General features: G+C 40.3%; 1 pseudogene; it reads right to left on the reverse strand.

Annotated features, from left to right (window-relative positions):
* Nucleotides 1–1,429: 1,429 nt before the first annotated feature.
* LOC130466637 (uncharacterized) lies at nt 1,430–1,530 on the reverse strand (annotated as a pseudogene).
* Between the last annotated feature and the right edge of the window lie 20,337 nt (nt 1,531–21,867).

Genomic DNA, 21,867 nt, shown 5'->3' on the forward strand with positions numbered 1-21,867 from the left:
GTGCAATTGAACTCTTAATTCTCTTCTTCTTCTCCTTCAATTTCATGCTTGCTAGCTTAGAACTAATGGATTGCTTGATTTTTAGAATGATTAGTGAGTAGACTTAGTTTAGGGAAAGGGGAGAATCTAGGGGATTAATTAGGGGATATTGTTGATTGATTGTTGGTTGATTCATGTGATTAAATATGATTTGATGATAGGATATCCATGCTAGTTGAGTGGTAGTTGCAAATGCTATTCGATTAGATTCACGTGGAACCATAGGATACGTTTGGCAAGACATTGTGGGCCTATCTTGTGCGATCAAATGGCGGTGCCTATTATATGCTAGTTAGTTTAATCTAGGATTAGGCGAAAGCTCTTCCATGGATTAGACGCTTAGCGTTCCCTATCCGAGAGGTGGCGGGTTCGTCTTTAGATGTCATTTGCCTAATCACCATTTCGTTGCATGATCACCATTGCTAAATAGTTGAATTGATTTCCCCGGTTTCCCTAGCCTATCCCCGACTCCCTAACGTTTCCCTTTCTTGATTCAATTTTGCATGATTCTTCGTTTTAGATTTTTAAAAGTGACAATTCAAAAACAAATCCTTGTTCGAACTAGATTGACTTCCAACTCAATAGCCACCGTTTCTTTGGGACGATCCCTTTGCTTACCGCTAGCCGGTAGTTGAAGTGGTTTTATAAATATTGTTTGCATAGGTTGTTTTCTATCAACGACGGAAAACACGCTTATCAAAATGGCGCCGTTGCCGGGGAACGGTCGTTGTTATTGAGTTTAGTTGAGACTAGTTCATTATTTGAAAATACAAAAAAAAATAAAAAATTAATTCTTGCTTTAGTATTTCCTTTGCATTGCTCACGGTTTTTCTTGAGTGTTTATGCTTGATAGGGGATGTGCTCGTCAAAGGATCCTCCATCCTCTTGACCTTGAATTGGAAAGGACTCTAAGGAGACTTAGGCGTGTTCGATCTAGCTCGTCAAGTCATAATCGGTTTGAAGCTTTGAGTGTTGACACGGAACAAGAAGTGAGTGAGCAAGTTATGAGAACATGGCTCTCCCGGTTAAGAACTTTGGAATACCGGGAGCATTCGAAGCTACGTGTGGGATTCAAGCACCAACTACATGTGCTAACAATTTTGAGATCAAGCCCGCCTTGATCAATTTGGTGCAAAGTCATCCCTTTTGTGGGAAAAGTAATGAGTCACCTCACGAATATCTCAAGCAATTTGAGCACTATTGTGACACAATAAAACACAATGGTGTAACATCGGATTATGTGAGGTTGACTTTGTTCCGCTTCTCTTTGCTTGGGCGTGCTAGTGATTGGCTTGACAAGGAGGTCAAGCCCAACTCACTTCGCACATGGAACGAGGTGACTAGTGCTTTCTTGAACAAATTCTACTCTCACGGGAAGACGGTGGAATTTCGCCACAAGATTCAATCATTTGAGCAAGGGCGTGATGAGTCGCTTTTCGAGGCTTGGGACCGATTTAAGGAGTACCAAAGGGAATGCCCCCATCATGGGATTCCCAAGTGGTTGTTACTACAAACCTTTTACTTAGGATTGAGTCCAAGCTCGAAAACAAGTCTAGATGCGGGCGCGGGAGGCCCAATTATGAACAAAACTGAAGATCAAATTGAGGAGATAATCGAGGATGTAGTTCAAAACTACCAATCTTGGCATGTAGGCACAAGGTGTTATGATGGGAAAGGTAGGAGTGAAGATGGTAAGGGTTCGGTGTACGCCATAGAGCAAGCACGGATGATAGAGAAGCTTACCTCGCGCTTGGAGAAGCTCAAGAACACACCAAGCCAACCGCCATCACCGTCTACAATTGTAATACCTCGTATTTTTATAATATTTATAAGTATTTTTTATTATATTTATAAAGTATTTTACGATTTATTAGCATTTAAATAATATTTAAATACATTTTATTCAATGAATTTTAATTAATTAGAATATTTATTATTTTAATTAATTACGAAACGAATTTAATTCTTGAGTCGGGAAATCAAATGGGTTGCAAATGATTTTTTAAAGGCTTTGGGTTTTAAATAAAAAGTCCAATTCGTTTTATTAAACGAGCCCAATCAAAAGAGTTTAAATTAAATCCTAAGCTAGACCAATCATTTATTTCCTAAGCCCAACTCAAATCTCCTAAGCCTAGCCCACCAAGGGATTAGGGAGCCTATAAATAGGACTCCCCCATCATTAAATGAAGCCCTTAAATTCATAAAACCCTTTTTGGCTTGCTTGCACCCCACTCCTCTTTCTCTCTCCTCTTTGCTCGGCTTGCCCGCACACCGCACGCACGCATCCCGTGCTCGTGCCTTCGTGCTGCTGTGCCCTCGTGCTGTTGTGCCCTCGTGCTGCTCGGCCTCACGCCCCAGCGCTGCCCACACACTCGCCTTCTCTCTTCCTCTCCCTCGCGCACCAGCGCCCAACACCCCTCGCCTTCTCTCGCTCTCTCCCTCGCGCACCAGCGCCCAACACCCCTCGCTCACTCGCTCTCTCCCTCGCGTTCAGTGCCCAGCCCGCGCGCGCGGCCACTGCTGCCTTCGTCCCTTCGTCGCTGCGCACACGCACTCGGGTAGTGCGTTGTGTGTTGTCATTGTTGCTTGTTCGTTTGTTGTTCAATTCTTTTCGCCCAATCACATTATATTCGTGGTTGTTCTGTGCTATAGGCCGGATTGGTATAAATCTCTTCTTCCTTACCTATTCTATTTAAATTCCGTATTTTAAATTATAATATTATTATTGTTTTGAGTAATTAAAATGCTGGGAACCGGTTATGAATACCGTGGTTTGAGGATTTGCGTGTTGTGATTCATTAGGTTTGTTTTAATTATTAAAGGATGAATTTTCAGATTTGTTTATTGAATAAAGCATTGATTTTTATGATAATAAACTAGTGTTATTGGGATTTTCAAATTAGGGTTTTAACCTAGACCTAATGAGTCAATTGATTAGCATAATTAGGTGATGATTTTAATTATGATAATCAATTATATTTTCAGTTTTGAATAAAGGCTTAAAGTGTTGATTTTTATTGATTTTAAAGGCGGAAAAAGTATGTTTTTGTACTAGTGATTGATTTTGCAAATTGAGACGATTATATTATTGAAAAACGATTGAATTCTAAAGTTTAAAGGAGGTTTTAAATTTTATAAAGTTGCTGGAAATTTAATGAACATGGAAATAATTTAAGTTTCATTATTTTGATGATAGGAGATGATTTCTAGTTGAGTGCTCGTTATTGCAAAGTGGCCCCTACGCTTAGGTATTCAAGGTACGTACAAGTCTAGGGAGACCACACCTTTTGTCAATGACATTCCATGATTGTTGATGATGTGAATTATACTATGTGGAATCATGTTTATTTTGGTGAAGGAGCATGTGATTTGTGATGTTGGATTTATTGAATTGATTGTTGAACAAGCATGTTGGAATTATTATGAGTATGGATTTCATTGTCAATCATGTTCTTCAATATTTATGCATGTATGGTTTGTTTTACATGCAAGGGATGGATTATTTATTTGTATGCTATTGTACGGGATGTCTAGCATACTTTGACCCAATTATTCGTACCTCGTTGTATTATTTATTTTACCACATGTGAAGGGTTAGCTCACGTAAGCCACCGCACATGTAGGGTTCAGTTGGGAATATTATGTATGAAATGAATTAGGATTTGTCGTGCAAGGGCACAACCCTCATGTTAATGTGCATGATGTGGAGTCTCACTTTGGTGAGAAGGAACATGGTAGTAATTTCACAAGTGTCTTGCCTTGTTGATCACAAGTCCTAAAGCATTTAAAATAAGATTGTTTTGGTTGTCGTTTATTAATTGTATGTGTGCATGTTAGTGAGTCTTGAGTTCGCCTTTAATAAAATATTAATAAACGTAAAGTGCAACCAGAACAAGCTTCAAAACTCTTGGAACGTATATACCTTGAGTATGAACAATGGGGGGAGTCTTGCCGGAAAGCTCGTACTCCTACTAATGATACAAGACGTTGTTTCATTTATAATATGCGCAGGAATTCCGTCGGTTTGGCCCGACACTCGGTATGACCCGATTTTATTATTTATTATTTGGTGTATGGTTGGCTCCCATCACCTTTTCCTTTATGGAACTTTCTTTTGGCCCGTTCGAAGCTTATTCTAATTGAATTGTGAGTCAAGAGTCGAGTCTTGTATTCATGATTGATTGCTTATTATTATATGGCTTTTGCATGTTGATTAGTACTTAGTGAATGATGCATGTTTTAGTTTCATTCACTCTATTCTTGTAAGTACTCAGCTTTTGCTGACTACGTGCTTTGTGTGTCTTGGTCATGGCCTTTGCCTTAATGACCCTATGATGATCTATCATTTGCACTTGGATTGATGGGGAGTAGAATAAAATAGCAGGTTGGTAGATCGGAATCATGTGGCTTGGGATGATCGAGAGAGTTGCATGTTTTCGTACTTTGAAACTATTTAATTATACTTTAATTATGTTTGAAATGTTTGAACTATTTATGTTTTGGTTTTTGGGCCGTTATGGTTCCAAATTGTAGGAGGCCTCAATATTACATTAATTATGTTTTTAAAAGTTAGTTGACATTTAATTCCGCTGTGTAATTCTGGTAATAGCCTTAACCGTTATCACGGTGGCGGTAATGCTTTAGTAATTCCTTTAATTTAAGTTGGAAAATGATTTTATAAAAGCAAGGAATTATTAGGGTGTTACAAAGTGGTATACTAGAGCTTAGTTTCATTCCTTCTTTGTAGTAATGAATACTACAAAGTGGTAATCGGAGACTAATGCGGAACTTTAGGATTTTTAAATATTATTTTCCTAAAGTCAAAACGTATTATTTTGAGTACTCAATATTTTAAAGGTCAAATATCAATTATTTTGGGTCGTTTGAAATGAGTTGAAAAGTCGGATTATTATTTAATATTAAATTTTTTCGAAATTACTTTTTATTCGAAATTTTCGAATTAAATTCAAATTTATTTTATTAATTTCGAAAATTTAATTATCCGAATTATTTTAATTATTTATTTATTTATTTATTATTATTCGAATATTTTTTTCGAATTTATGTTTCAAATTTTTCGGATTTCTTTTTTTAAATTATCCGAAATTTATTTAATTATTTATTTAATTAATCAATAATTCTTATTAATTTTCGATTTTTAATTTAAATAATTTCAACTAAGTTAGGAGTTATTTCCTAATTAATTTCGAAAATTAATATTATTTTCAAGTGAGAAATTGGTAGACTAAGAAGGGCATATTAGTTTAAGTATGCATTTTATGTGATTATGTGATTTATTAATTGCCATGTATATGTTCTAACCATGTTTTATCTTGCTTTATGTGATTAAGTGCATCATATTTCATGTTAAGCATATATTTGTGCATTGAAAATTGTATGGCTCCACGAACTATTTATTGTATCCTTTTTGGGGTTGGAATTTCTATGGAAACGCGTTAGTAAGACTTTTAGTTGTGACTTTTCAGGAATTAAGGATGCTACCTTCTAAGTTCACCAGTCTAGGACACTTAGAGAAGATGGACAATGAGACTCCTCGCACATATGTTCAGAAGATTGTGTTTGCTTGTGACTATTTGGCTTCGACCAAGGATATGCCCCACCTTAGGCACAAAGATATGATGGCTAGTATGGTTATTCATTGTTTGCCCCATAAGAACCCTTACATAGACCTCAAGAACAAGTTTAGTGACATGCATTTTGGTGATGATACCCCTAATTGGTACAAATATGGGACTAGAGATGGTAGGTGGAAGTATGATTCTGAGGTTCTTGCTACTATCTTAGAGGTTGCGGAAAATAGCTATGAGGATGGGAAGTACTCTGCGGGTCTAGGTATGGACTATGGAGGAATAGAAAGTGATGGTGAGGATGGCATGATCCATGATGAGCAAGCTAGTGATGTTGAGGAGGATAGTGATGATGATGTGGTAGAGATTGAAAATCCTAACCCTATAGTTCCTGAACCAACCATTGAGATATCCAGTGGATCTGAAGATGAGCTTGAAGAGAACAATGTGGTTGATAGTGAGCCACAGCAAAATGATGAGGCTATGGATGAAGACTCGGATCCGGAAGAAGACTTGGATGATCCTAATGATCAAGACTTTACTCCAGAGCAATACAAGGAAAGAAATGATCGTCGTGATGACGTTAGTCTCTAGAGAAATGTAATCCTTAGTTTTATCTTTCGTTGAATAATAAAGTAGCAAAGCTACTATTTATGGTTTTTGGTTTTATTATAGTTGGAGAATAAATGTTATGGCATTAGTGGATGTAAGACTTATTCATTGGAGCATTAATAAAAGAATGGAATTTCCTTTTCGTTATCTCTTAAGTTCAATTCTCAATTCTAAGTCTTGTGGGTATCGCAAAGGGATTAATTGTTATTTCTTCAATGAAATTTTATGTGCAAGGTGGTCTAGTAGCAACCATCTAAATTTACTTGCATCGAATAGTGGGGTGAGAAGGCCCAAAAATGGCGCCAACTCTTCCCCTAGGTTGCGCCTAAATGGGTTCTTGTTGTGAGTAGGTTCGTTGTCGAACTAGTGCCTTAGTAATGTCATGTCAAACCAATATTAAAGTTAGCCTTTTATTTTATTCAGGAGAAGGGATATGGCTAAGCAAGAGATTTTTGAAGTGGTTAGACAACTAGCTGAGGTAGTTCGAGACCTAGCTCAAACTAGAGCCAACCCAGTGCATGATCCGGCTGGGGAAATGTTTAAGAAAATAGCTCAAATCAAGCCTCCACTCTATAGCGGAGAGATGGAACCAAGTGTGCTTGTGAACTGGTAGAGAGAGTTTGATAAGCTCATTGTAGCTGTGAATTGCCCCGAAAACCTTAGGGTGAACAGTGTTGTGTACTACCTGCAAGAATGGTTTGACCATGGACTTACAGCTGTTGTTGTCTGGGGAGACCTTTACCTCGTTAGACACCCTGTACGGAAAATCTGCTCACCTGTATGGGTTACAACAAAGGAAGAATGGTAGTGCTGAAAAGAGAAAGGATGGTGGAAACTCGAATCAAGGGAATAACCATCAGAATCAGGGGAATTTTAAGAAGCACAAAGGAAATAGGAATTTCTAGTTTAGGGCTAACAATGGTGGTAATCGCAACAACTAAGGTGGTGGAAATCAGTCTGGAAGGAATGGAGTACGGACCTACGACTGTAGGCGCTGTAACATGAATCACCCTGGAAAGGATTGTGATGGAAATTTGGTGACTTGTAGATTCTGTCAGAAGTTAGGCCATAGGGAGTATGAATGCTATTCTAAGAATGGAAAGCCTAACCAAGGTAACCACCAAGGCAATAACCGGAACAATCAGAACCGGAATGGGGGAAATGGAGGTGGAAATCAAAGGAACTACCAAGGTGGTAACAGTGGCAATAGCAATTGCAATCACCAGAACCATGGAAAGCCTAGAGGAAACCAACAGCAGAATGGGAACCGAAACAACAGTGGAAACACCAATGGAGGTGGCTATAACAAAGGAGTTGCCCAAGGAAAGTTGAATGTGATATCTAGGCAAGAAGCGGAGACTTCCTCTGACGTCATAGCGTGTAATTTTTCTATTAATTCCGTTTTATTTAAAGTTCTATTTGATTCTGGTGCGACTTATTCTTTTATACCAGTAGATGCTTTGGGGAAACTAGGGTTGAAAGAGCCTAAAACAATTGAGGTACCTATAGTCATACCTACCGGTAGTATAGTGAAGTGTACCAAAATCCATAGAGATGTGCCTTTGACCATAGCCAAGACCGTGTTCTTATCTAACCTAATCGAGTTTGAGTTAGGAGAGCTAGATGTAATTCTAGGAATGGATTGGTTGGCCAAGTTCAAAGCCAAAATAGATTGTGAGAAGCAGAAGGTTCACTTGAGGTCTAGCCTAGGCAAAGTAGTGTCATATCGTCGTTTTGGTAAGCATAAGAACATAGGAATCATCACGGTAATGGAACTCGTGAAGCTAGTCGGTAAAGGGAACCCAGTCTTCTTATGTAACGTGAGGAACCTAGAGCATGTGATCAAGGATCAGCCTGAAGATATTGCAGTAGTTAATGAATTCCTTGATGTATTTCTAGAAGAGATCCCGGGGATGCCTCCCAATCGACCTATTGACTTTACCATAGATTTAGTGCCAGGAACCGCCCCTATCTCAAAAGCACCTTATCGAATGGCTCCAGCAGAAATGAATGAGTTAAAAGGCCAACTAGAGGATCTATTGGAGAAAGGTTACATTAGACCAAGTGCATCGCCTTGGGGAGCACCAGTGTTGTTTGTGAAGAAAAAGGATGGAAGTATGAGGCTCTGTATAGACTACAGGGAGCTCAATAAGGTCACAATCAAGAACAAGTATCCATTACCTAGGATAGAAGACCTATTTGACCAACTGAAAAGAGCAGGAATCTTTTCAAAGATTGATTTGCGTTCAGTTTATCATCAATTGAGAATCGCTGATCATGACATACCAAAGACCGCATTCAGGACTAGATACGGACATTACGAGTTCACTGTTATGCCTTTTGGGTTAACCAATTCCCCTGCAATATTTATGGACTAAATAAACCGTGTATTCCATGCCTATTTGGACAAGTTTGTAGTGGTTTTCATAGATGACGTCCTAGTGTATTCAAAGAGTGAAGAAGATCACGCGGAACACTTGAGATCTGTGTTGAGTACCTTGAGAGATAACCAGTTGTATGCCAAGTTCTCAAAGTGTGAGTTTTGGTTGGAAAGAGATGCATTTTTGGGACATTTTGTATCCAAAGAAGGAGTGGCAGTTGACCCTGCTAAGATCAAAGCTGTTAGCGAATGGCCTACACCCAAGAGTGTGACGGACATTCGTAGTTTTCTGGGATTAGCTGGATACTATAGACGATTTGTGCAAGACTTCTCTAGGATAGCTAACCAAGCCCATGACTACCTTGATGAAGAAGGAAGCAAAGTTTGAATGGAGTGACCAGTGTGAGGAAGCATTCCAAGCCTTAAAGACGCGATTGACAACCGCGCCAGTGTTAATATTGCAAGATGAGAGTGGTGCGTATGATGTGTATAGTGATGCCTCTAAGAATGTTTTAGGGTGTGTATTGATGCAGAACGGGAAGGTTATTGCTTATGCGTCAAGGCAATTGAAGCCATATGAATCCAATTACCCTACCCATGATTTAGAGCTGGCTGCTATAGTATTTGCATTGAAGATATGGAGACATTACCTGTATGGTGTGAAGTGTAGGATATTTACGGATCACAAGAGTTTAAAGTACATCTTCACACAGAAGGACCTGAATATGCGCCAACGAAGGTGGTTGGAGTTAATTAAGGACTATGATTTGGATATCCAGTACCATGAGGGAAAAGCTAATGTAGTTGCGGATGCCTTGAGTAGGAAATCAAGTCATAGTGTTAATGCGTTAGTAGTTGCTAACGAGCTGTGTAAGGACATGCAGCGTTTGAACCTTGAAATAGTGAGTGGTGAAAGCCTTGAGGGAATGATGAATGCCTTAACCATCCAGCCGTCAATATTTGATGAGATTAGGGAGAATCAAGCTGGTGATGTGAAGTTGGAGAGAATCAAAGAAAAGATTTCTCAAGGTAAAGAGTTAGAATTCCGAATCCATGATGATGGAAGTTTGAGGTACAAAGGCAGGCGGTGTGTGCCTCAAAAGTGTGGAGAATTGAAAGAGAGATTGATGAAAGCAGGGCATAATACGCCATATTCTGTGCACCCGGGTGGTGACAAGTTGTATAAGGACTTAAAAAAGATCTATTGGTGGCCAAGGATGAAGAACGAAGTGGCTGAATTTGTGGCTAGATGTCTGACTTGTCAGAAAGTTAAAATAGAGCACAAGAGACCTCAAGGGAAGGTCCAACCTTTAGAGATTCCAAGCTGGAAATGGGACTGTATTTCTATGGACTTCGTCACTTGTTTGCCTAAGTCAAAGACTGGAAATGATACAATTTGGGTCGTGGTAGATAGGTTGACTAAGTCAGCAGTGTTTATACCAATGAAGGAAACCTGAAAAATGGAACAACTTGCTAAAGCTTACATTAAGAATGTTGTGAGGTTACATGGAGTTCTTAAGGATATCGTGTCAGATAGGGATTCAAGGTTTCTTTCGAATTTCTGGAAAAGTGTGCAGAAGAGCTTTGGTACGACATTGAAAATGAGTACAGCCTTCCACCCAGCCACGGATGGACAAACTGAAAGGACTATCCAAACCCTGGAGGACATGCTTCGGGCAGGCGTTATTGATTTCCAAGGAAGTTGGGAAGATAGCCTAGATCTGATTGAGTTTTCCTATAACAATAGCTATCATGCTAGCATTGGAATGGCACCATTTGAGGCTCTGTATGGACGAAAGTGTAGAAGTCCACTTTGCTGGAACGATATTAGTGAAACCGTAGTGTTGGGACCTCAAATGATAGAGGACACCATGAACCAAATCTGAACCATCCAATCAAAGATCCAAGCGGCGCAAGATCGCCAAAAGTGTTATGCAGACTTGAAACTTAGGGATGAAGAGTTCAATATAGGTGATAAAGTGTTACTCAAAGTGTCACCAATGAAAGGTGTCATGAGATTTGGAAAGAAAGGGAAGTTAAGCCCTAAGTACATAGGCCCATATGAAATCTTAGAAAGAATTGGAAAGGTAGCTTATAGACTAGCCTTGCCTATGGACTTGCATAGAGTACATAATGTGTTCCACATATCTCAGTTAAGGAAATATATCCCGGATAAATCGCATGTGTTGCAACCGGAGACCATAGAATTAGACCAAAGTCTAACCTTTGAGGAAAGACCTGTCAAAATCCTTGATAGTAAAGTGCGTAGTACATGTACTAAAAATGTGAAAATTGTCAAAGTGTTGTGGTCTAATCAAGAATCTGAGGAAGCTACTTGGGAAGCGGAGGACGAAATGAGAAAGAAATATCCCGAGCTTTTTCCCGAGGTTAGTTGAGTTACGGGGTCGTAACTCGTGTCTTTTAAGGGGGGTAGAGTGCGGTAGAATTTCGCGCTTTTTACCTTGTTTTCCCCTATTTTATGCTCAATTTGGTGCTTTCTATTGAATTTGCACTTATTATTGTCCTGTTTAATCATGTAAAGAGTACAGCAACTTGTGAGGGGGTCGAAAAAGCGCGAGGCTAATGCGTGACCTTGTCCCTCGTGGGTGTGACGATTCTTTTTATTCAATCAAGTGTAATTGGATTTCCTGTGAGTATACACCCAATTGACTAGTAATATAGGAGTCGCCATTCAGTTTTTAACGACAATGAGAAAAACTGACAAAACCCGGTTATCGTGACATAAAGGGAGTGCAATTATGTTTGACCACGACGACCGTAGGTTCCCTTGTGATCCCTGGTATGGGGATCCCTCAATATACACCCGCAAGGTAGAGATTGAGGGTTCGGGGGACTGTAACTACCGAGAGGAGTAATTCGCTCGTAGATAACTCCAGAGGCAGGATATCCTTACTAGCTCAGCATAAATAATTGAAGGGACATGCGTTAACTATTAAACTAATCTGAATTGATTTTAGCAATATGTAACATATAATACTAATTCGATCGTGATTATCTGATTTAAATAGCATTAAGGGACCTAGCATGATAATCCGATTTCCCAAAAATATCATATTTGTTAGGCGTGATAGAACATTCAGATTAGGTTAGTTTAACAGTTCATAAAAAGGGCGAGGAAAGCAGTTAAATCATCGAAAAGGGACACATTACGACGCACCCTTGAGAGGTGCGTCACGGTTCTCAGAAAACTAACCACTTTGACTTTGCTATTTCTCCTTTTTATTTAACGAATCTCGATTATGGGACAGGATACGTTCTGTTCGATTTATGAATCGATTGCGAAAGAACGCGTGAACAGTTTCGCAGCGAGAGGCTTAGGCTAAGGGGTTTAGAGTCAATACTCAGAATATATTATGTGTTGTTGTGTCTTCTTTCACGTCGAAACTAGGGGCCTATTTATAGGGAAGAGTTCGTGGAAAGATAGAATTGCAGAGTTCTAATCCGCAAAGAATCAGGAAAAGAAACGTAACCAGGTATTTTCAGCGCCGAGGCCTGGGCGCCGAAGATTTCGGCGCCTAGAGCCAGGCGTTGAAAATAGGGTTTGGGCAGTTTTGTTTAGTCAGATTCGGATTCCTAAAATCCGTAGAGTTTGAGATTAATTCGAGTCTTTTAGCGCGTATCAATTTCATGACGGAATGCGTCTGGGCCCGTTACGAACTCTAGGCTCGTTAGGATTTTAATTAATACGTAACTCTTATTTCCGAATCCTATTAGGAATAGGATTCTCGCGGTTTTCTATCTCATTTAGGATTTACGTTGGAATGCAACACCTAATTCTGACAGGTTTCTATCTTTTATGATTTGCCACTTTTAGACGCTACTTTTTACGGCAGTTACTATTTTTAGCAGGTTTCCATAAATAACAGGTTTCGGGTGGTGAAATGGGGAATCGAGATTCGTTTATTTTATAGGAGATGCGTTATCAAGTGGAGTTTTTATGCTTTCATCATCGAACCTTTCCCTTGCGGGAATGGGGACAAGAGTAGGTGTCTACAGTTAGCCCCCACTTTGACTGAGTCTTGGAGTAAGACGATGGTCAAAGTATTAGACGGAGTGCGTCACACAAGCCATGGTGTATGTGACCTGTTTTGCGAGGGTCTCACGAACCCCCGAGTGATAACATTTGACTTAAGGGTCATCACTTGAAGTGTCGACACATCCCTCACGTGTCATTGGGATTTGTCAACTGATAGTATAGAAACTTCCTCACTTTGTCATTGGAAGGATCTAAAGATACATAGAAACTCCCTCACTTTGTCATTGGGAGTAACTACAGATGTTTTCGAAATTAAAGCTGTAAAGTGTAATTGGGCCTGGCCAAGCCCAATCACGAGGTAAAACGTTTTTAAAGATTCTCATTTTCAGGGCTAGCTAAACGAGAAAACCCCCTTGTTTTTATAGGACGTAAAACGAAGAAAATCCAACACATCGCTCTTTTTTGGAAAAACGAAAAACCAATCCTTTAATTTTTGGAAAAAGGGAAAACCAATAAAAGTTATCGCTGCAGCGACTAAGGACCTGCGTTGTTAGTGACGCAGACCCCGCCCGCTGAAGGTGGGCGAGCCTGTCCGCTGAGGGTGGACCCCCCGTCCGATAGAAGTGGACGAATCTGTTTGATGTTTTTGAAAATAAGGACCTACGCGGTTTGTGACGTAGACCCCGCCGGCTGAAGATGGCGAACCTGTCCGCTGAGGGTAGACCCACCGTCCGATAGAAGTGGACGAATCTGTTTGATGTTTTTGAAAATAAGGACCTACGCGGTTTGTGACGTAGACCCCGCCGGCTGAAGATGGCGAACCTGTCCGCTGAGGGTGGACCCCCCGTCCGATAGAAGTGGACGAATCTGTTTTGAAATTTTTTTTTTTTTTTTTTTGAAAATAAGGACCTACGTAGTTTACGCCGTAGACCCCGCCGACTGAAGATGGCGAGCCTATTTTAAATTTGAAGACTTTATTCTTTGAAAAACTAAGGACCTGCGCGGCTAGTGACGCAGACCCCGCCCGCTGAGGGTGGGCGAGCCCATTTTGAATTTCTTATTTTGCCTATGTAGAAGAGCTTTTGGTGATTATAACTTGTTGGTGGGTCGTAATATTTCCTGATTAGATGTGTCCTATAAGTGGGTCCACACTGTGTATATTTAACAATATATTTTTTTGAGATATCCAAACATGATATGGTGCGTGGCGCAGTCTGGGAATGTGATTTTGATTGCGCGCTCTTTGTTGGAGTTCACTTTTCGCGAGCCCCCAGGTGTTGGGGCTTGTTGGTTGTTTTTCGCTTCTTGTAATCATGTTTGGGGTCACGCTCGTATGTGCGAGCGACCTCCTATAGTAGTGTGCTATTTTAGTGAAGCCGTGGAGTGCGACTTTAGCTTTCAGGCGACATCCGGTTTTGGCTTGGCCCGGATTATCCCTTTGACAGACAGACATTTTCTATTTGGAAAACCAATGACTTGACGACACATATTTTGGTGTTTCGAAGAATGACCATGATATTTAACTTGCTTTTTTTGAAAAGTGTACATGAGCGTTTTCTGAGATGAGTCTAAGTTTCGACCAAGTTTCAATTTTATTATTATTTTTTGCTTATTTGGGAGCTAAAGGTGCTTTGGGCTTAATCTTACTTGTAATAGGGCCTCGTGTTTTAGCAACACGGTCTTAAGTCCTTTCCTATTCCGTGTTTTTGTGAAATCTGGGCCTTGGGCTGCACTTTCAGCGCCCAAGCTCAGGCGTTAAAAATTTCGGCGCCCAGAGGTGGGCGCTGAAAGTTCTTTCCTGGTAATATTTGATTTTCGGATTTCTAACACGTTTCCGAATGGGCTCAGGATGTTTATTGGGTGCGTTCAGCTATATATAGGGGCTAGGTACGTCCTTATTTTCCACCATTCTCAAATTCTTTCTCTCTTTTTTGCTGTGCTCTAATTATTTACTGCTTTTGCCATGTCGATCCCTACTTTCTCACTCCAACGGACTGTTAGGCGTTGGCTACGAGCCCTTACTCCCACAGAAAAAGCTTTGTTAAAAGAATACCACTTAGAGGCACTTTTAGGCTTACAACAAATTAACATTGATTATAATTTTCTGCATGCTGCCCTAAACTTTTGGGACTCCGATCATCATGTTTTTTCCTTTCGGGGCAATGAAATATGTCCTTTGCCTGATGAATTTGCTGCGATCCTTGGTTATCCTACTAATGCTACTCCTGTTACCCCTGGCACTATTGAAGAGGGTAAAACAACCATAAGGGCTTTCCTAGGGCTAGATGATAACATGTTTGCTGAACTTGTTGTAGACGATAAGGTTAACTTGGCAAAACTCGTAAAACATCATTTTAGGCCTAGTAAGAATATGACCGAACAAAAATTGAACATTCGAGCCCTTGTATTTTGCTTGTTGAATCATTATTTGCTGTCGAATAATAATGGTGAGTTCGGTGACATAAGGCTGATCCCCTTGATTAGCCAGATGGAAAGTTGCTATTCTATTATGCCGTTGGTTGTTGCTGAGACTTTGCTGAGTGCGGATGAGCTGAAGAAGGATGCCAAATCCGAAATTTTTAAGGGAAGCCCCCTATTACTGCAGGTAATCTATTTTTCTTTGCGCACACATACGCCACTTTTATATATTTTTTTGCCTGGGGCTGAGTTTCAGCGCCCAGGGCTGGGCGCTGGAATATTCGGCGCCTGGTCCTGGGCGTTGAAACTGCGCCCCAATAACCTTTTTCTTTCTTTTCATTCTTTTGATTCGATCGTACCTGTTTTTGCAGATTTGGCTTGCGGAACGGCTTAGACTTTTGGAAGCTCCTGCCGATCCTAAACATTATCGCCCTATAGCTTTGGGTAACCGAAAATACTTGCACCAAGGCCAGGACGAGGCCGAATGTGTTAGGTTATGATACATATGAAAATTCATAAATCATGCGGAAAAACCATAAAGCTAGGAAAACATATTATTTACACATAATCATTTAGCATAGTTTAGATGCATACTCTTTGTTGCGTGCCTTCCCTAGCTGCGCCCGAACCGAACAAGAACAAGTCTTTAGGACTCCAAGTGTCGTCCCTCCGTAGATAGTCCACAGCACGTCCGGATCCGCCTTAAGATTGACCAACTAGAATAGCCCTTAAGGTACTACTTATTTTCGGCTAAATGGGCAAGAGTTATGGCTGATTTTTCTGCTTAAAAATCCTAGCTTTGAATACTTGAAAACTTGTGTATAAATAATGACCCTAGGCCCTTATTTATAGAGGTATGGAAAAGGAATTGGAATCCTATTAGGATACTAATTTATTTAATTAGAATCCTGCTAGGACTCTATTTAAATAAACTTTATCTAATAGGTTTAGGATTTAATCTTTTATCGAATCCCGATAGCTTAAGGATTCGCACACGAGCATCGCACGAGCACCGTACACCCGCGCAGGCCTTGCGGCCCACGCTGAGCGCACAGCGCTCGGCCCATGCTACTGTCCGCGCGCGCCCATGGCTTCGGCTGGGCCTGGCTTGCGCTGGGCCTGGTCGAGGCTTTGGCGTGTGTTGGTGATGCGTGTGGCTTGCTGGGCGATGGCCTGGCTTCGTGCTGGGCCTTCGTCTAGCGAGCCTCGTCCGATGCTAATTCGTACGATACGCTTCCGATTAAATTCCCGATTCCGGAATTTATTTCCGATACGAACAATATTTAATATTTCCGATTCCGGAATTAATTTCCGTTTCGAACAAATATTTAATATTTCCGTTTCCGGAATTATTTTCCGATTCCGATAATATTTCCGTTTCTGACAATATTTCCGTTTCCAGTAATATTTCCGATTCCGGCAATATTTCCATTTCCGATAATATTTTCCGATACGTACCATGTTTCCGTTTCCGGCAACATCTACGACTTGGATAATATTTATATTTCCGATACGATCCATATTTCCGTTTCCGGCAATATCATCGTTTCCGGAGTATTCATTTCTTGCCTGTGACGATCTCAGCTCCCACAGAAACCAAGATCCGTCGATTCCGAATATCCATAGATGGAGTATTTAATGCCATTAAATACTTGATCCGTTTACGTACTATTTGTGTGACCCTACGGGTTCAGTCAAGAGTAAGCTGTGGATTAATATCATTAATTCCACTTGAACTGAAGCGGCCTCTAGCTAGGCATTCAGCTCACTTGATCTCACTGAATTATTAACTTGTTAATTAATACTGAACCGCATTTATTAGACTTAACATTGAATGCATACTTGGACCAAGGGCATTATTTCCTTCAGTCTCCCACTTGTCCTTAGGGACAAGTGTGCATTTCCTAATTCCTATGTCGCTCGATGCTTGCTCTTGAACATAAGGTAAGAGTTGTCATCCTTATTATGTCCAGAGGTGTTCCTCGGTTTCAGAGTTCAACTGATCAAATAAACAGATAATCATAGCCTATGATTCATCCGAGCACGGCCATCCATTTCACAGTTTCTAGCTCTCCGAGTGGCCTTGTACAACTTTTAAGCATCTCATCCCGATTTATGGGAGGACAATCCCAATCTTGAGATCTTGAGATTAGACTTCGTTTGATAGGTGATTACCTGAGCGTTGCCTTTATAGCCTCCTTTTACGGTGCGACGGTTTGTCAACGTCAAAGCAACCAGTTCTCAAACAAGTAATCTCAAATCACTCAGGTATTGAGGATTTAGTGTCTAATAATTTTAATGAAATTTACTTATGACAGATTTTCATCTCTTACAGTAAAGTTTCATAGGTCTTGTCCGATACTAGTCTTCCCAAGTATCTATGCAAATGATTATGACATTGCCATGTCCACATAGTTCAAGAAACAGATCTACTAGTCATCTTGCATTATAATAGTCTAACGTTTTCTATGCGTCCAATTTTATAGAAAACTCCGACTAGGGACCATTTTCAACCTTTGACATTCAAGTTCACTTGATAGACATTTCTTAGTCACATGACTGGTCCTGACAGTCTATCTTGAATATATCGTCAAATTGAAGGGACTCATCATTTAATAAACCACAAATTAAATGGAAAAATGAATTCTTTTCATTTATTGTGAATGATTAACCAATAATGTTTTACAAAGATTTAAACTCTAAAACTTTAAAACATTAAACAGGGATATCAAAGCCATTCTCCAATATGCTTGATTCCCATAGCTGCAGTGTGCGAGTTGTGCTTCGCCTGCGGCAGAGGTTTAGTCAATGGATCTGATATGTTGTCATCAGTTCCAATTTTCTTTATCTCGACTTCTTTTCTTTCAACGAACTCTCGTAGAAGGTGAAATCTACGAAGTACATGCTTGACTCTCTGGTGGTGTCTAGGCTCCTTTGCCTGTGCAATAGCTCCGTTATTATCACAATACAGGGCTATTGGTCCTTTAATGGAGGGGACTACACCAAGTTCACCTATTAACTTCCTTAGCCATATAGCTTCCTTTGCTGCTTCATGTGCAGCAATGTACTCCGCTTCAGTTGTAGAATCCGCAATGGTGCTTTGCTTAGCACTTTTCCAGCTTACTGCACCCCCGTTGAGGCAGAAGACAAACCCAGACTGTGATCTGAAATCATCTTCGTCGGTTTGGAATCTTGCGTCCGTATAGCCTTTAACAATTAATTCATCATCTCCACCATAGACCAGGAAGTCATCTTTGTGCCTTTTCAGGTACTTCAGAATATTCTTGGCAGCAGTCCAATGTGCCTCTCCTGGGTCTGACTGGTATCTGCTCGTAGCACTGAGTGCGTATGCAACATCCGGGCGTGTACATATCATAGCATACATTATTGAACCAATCAATGACGCATATGGAATCCCATTCATTCTTCTACGCTCATCAAGTGTTTTTGGGCACTGAGTCTTGCTTAGAGTCATTCCATGAGACATGGGTAGGTAGCCTCGCTTGGAGTCCGCCATCTTGAACCTATCAAGCACCTTATTGATATAAGTGCTTTGACTAAGTCCAATCATCCTTTTAGATCTATCTCTGTAAATCTTGATGCCGAATATGTACTGTGCTTCTCCTAGATCTTTCATCGAAAAACATTTCCCAAGCCAAATCTTGACAGAGTTTAACACAGGAATGTCATTTCCGATAAGTAATATGTCGTCGACATATAATACTAGGAAAGCAATTTTGCTCCCACTGACCTTCTTGTATACACAAGATTCGTCTGCGTTCTCGATGAAACCAAAGTCAATGACTGCTTCATCAAAACGTATATTCCAGCTCCTGGATGCCTGCTTCAATCCGTAGATTGACTTCTTTAGCTTGCATACCTTTTTAGCATTCTTTGGATCCTCAAAACCTTCAGGTTGTGTCATAAACACAGTTTCTGTTAAAACGCCGTTTAAGAAAGCAGTTTTGACATCCCTCTGCCATATTTCGTAATCGTAATATGCAGCGATTGCTAACATTATCCGAATAGACTTTGGCATTGCAACTGGCGAAAAGGTTTCATCGTAATCCACACCGTGGACTTGCCTGTAACCTTTTGCAACCAATCTAGCTTTGAAAACTTCAAGTTTCCCATCCTTGTCCTTTTTCAGTTTGAAAACCCATTTGCTTCCAATGGCTTGGTAGCCATCTGGCAAATCGACCAAATCCCATACTTGGTTTTCAGACATGGAGTCTAATTCAAATTGCATGGCTTCTTGCCATTGCTTGGAGCTAGGGCTCGTCATAGCTTGTTTGTAAGTCGCAGGTTCATCACTTTCAAGTAATAGAACGTCATAGCTCTCGTTCGTCAAAATACCTAAGTACCTTTCCGGTTGAGATCTATATCTTTGCGATCTACGCGGGGTAACATTTCTAGATTGACCATGATTCTCACCAGATTCTTCTAAAGATCTCTGAGTTTCATCCTGAATGTCATCTTGAGCATTCTCTAGAGTTTGTTGTTCGACTCGAATTTCTTCGAGGTCTACTTTTCTCCCACTTGTCATTTTGGAAATGTGATCTTTCTCCAAAAAGACACCATCTCGAGCAACAAACACCTTGTTCTCAGATGTATTGTAGAAGTAATACCCCTTTGTTTCCTTTGGGTAGCCCACAAGGATACATTTGTCAAATTTTGGATGACGTTTGTCTGAAATTAATCGTTTGATGTATACTTCACATCCCCAAATCTTAAGAAAAGACACATTTGGAGGCTTTCCAAACCATAATTCGTATGGAGTCTTTTCGACAGCTTTAGACGGAGCTCTATTTATAGTGAGTGCAGCTGTATTTAGTGCATGTCCCCAAAATTCTAATGGAAGTTTGGCCTGACCCATCATTGACCTGACCATGTCTAGCAAGGTTCTGTTCCTCCGTTCCGACACACCGTTCCATTGTGGTGTTCCAGGAGGAGTCAATTCTGATAGAATTCCACATTCTTTCAGATGGTCATCAAATTCATAGCTCAGATATTCACCGCCTCTATCAGACCGCAGTGCCTTAATCTTCTTGCCTAATTGATTCTCTACTTCACTCTGAAATTCCTTGAATTTGTCAAAGGATTCAGACTTATGCTTCATTAGGTAGACATAACCATATCTACTGAAGTCATCAGTGAAAGTGATAAAGTAGCTGAAACCACCTCTAGCATTTGTACTCATTGGTCCACATACATCTGTATGGATTAATCCCAATAGTTCATTTGCTCTTTCTCCAACTTTAGAGAAAGGTTGCTTTGTCATTTTGCCAAGTAAACATGATTCGCATTTACCATAATCCTCTAAGTCAAATGGTTCTAGAATTCCTTCCTTTTGAAGTCTTTCTAAGCGTTTCAAGTTTATATGGCCTAATCGACAATGCCACAGATAGGTGAGATCTGAATCATCCTTTTTGGCCTTTTTGGTATTTATGTTATAAACTTGTTTGTCGTGATCTAATAAATAAAGTCCATTGACTAATCTAGCAGATCCATAAAACATCTCTTTAAAATAAAACGAACAACTATTGTCTTTTATTAAAAAGGAAAATCCCTTAGCATCTAAGCAAGAAACTGAAATGATGTTTTTAGTAAGACTTGGAACATGGAAACATTCTTCCATTTCTAAAACTAGCCCGGAGGGCAACGACAAATAATAAGTTCCTACAGCTAATGCAGCAATCCGTGCTCCATTTCCCACTCGTAGGTCGACTTCACCCTTGCTTAACTTTCTACTTCTTCTTAGTCCCTGTGGATTGGAACATAAGTGTGAACCACAACCTGTATCTAATACCCAAGAAGTTGAATTAGCAAGTATACAGTCTATAACGAAAATACCTGAAGATGGAACGACTGTTCCGTTCTTCTGATCTTCCTTTAGCTTCGAGCAATCTCTCTTCCAATGCCCCTTCTTCTTGCAGTAGAAGCATTCGGATTCAGAAGTGGGTTGACTGACCTTCCTCTTTACAGATTTGGCGCCAGTTTGCTTAGTTGGGCTGGCCTTGTTGCCACCTTTCTTATCATTCCTCTTCTTTCCAGATTTCTTGAACTTGCCCCCACGCACCATAAGCACATCCTGCTTATCACTTTTGAGCGTCTTTTCAGCGGTCTTCAGCATACCGTGAAGCTCAGTGAGCGTGTTCTCCAGACTATTCATACTGTAGTTCAGTTTGAACTGATCATACCCACTATGAAGAGAATGGAGGATGGTGTCTATAGCCATTTCCTGAGAAAATTGCTGATCCAGCCGACTCATATTCTCAATGAGTCCAATCATTTTGAGAACATGTGGACTTACGGGCTCGCCTTTCTTAAGCTTGGTCTCAAGAATTTGCCTATGAGTCTCGAATCTTTCGACTCGAGCCAGATCTTGGAACATGTTCTTCAACTCACTGATGATTGTGAAAGCATCTGAGTTGATGAACGTTTTCTGCAGATCTGCACTCATGGTGGCGAGCATTAGACATTTCACATCCTTGTTGGCATCAATCCAACGATTGAGGGCTGCCTGAGTGACCCCGTCGCCTGCGGCTTCGGGCATCGCCTCTTCTAGGACATACTCCTTTTCTTCCTGCATAAGAACTATTTGCAAGTTCCTTTGCCAGTCAAGGAAGTTTTTCCCGTTCAACTTCTCCTTTTCTAGAATTGATCAAATGTTGAATGAATTGTTGTTTGCCATATTTAAAACTACAATTGAAAAGAATAAACAAATAAATAACCATTCACAGTTTCTCTTAATAAACTTAAATTCTAGCATACATGCATAATTCAATGTTCATTAAGAATTTTATTCAAGTTATGTGTTCCGGCAGGTGTGA

The sequence above is a fragment of the Spinacia oleracea genome, chromosome 1, assembly GCF_020520425.1.
Source record: "Spinacia oleracea cultivar Varoflay chromosome 1, BTI_SOV_V1, whole genome shotgun sequence".
Lineage (NCBI taxonomy): Eukaryota > Viridiplantae > Streptophyta > Magnoliopsida > Caryophyllales > Amaranthaceae > Spinacia > Spinacia oleracea.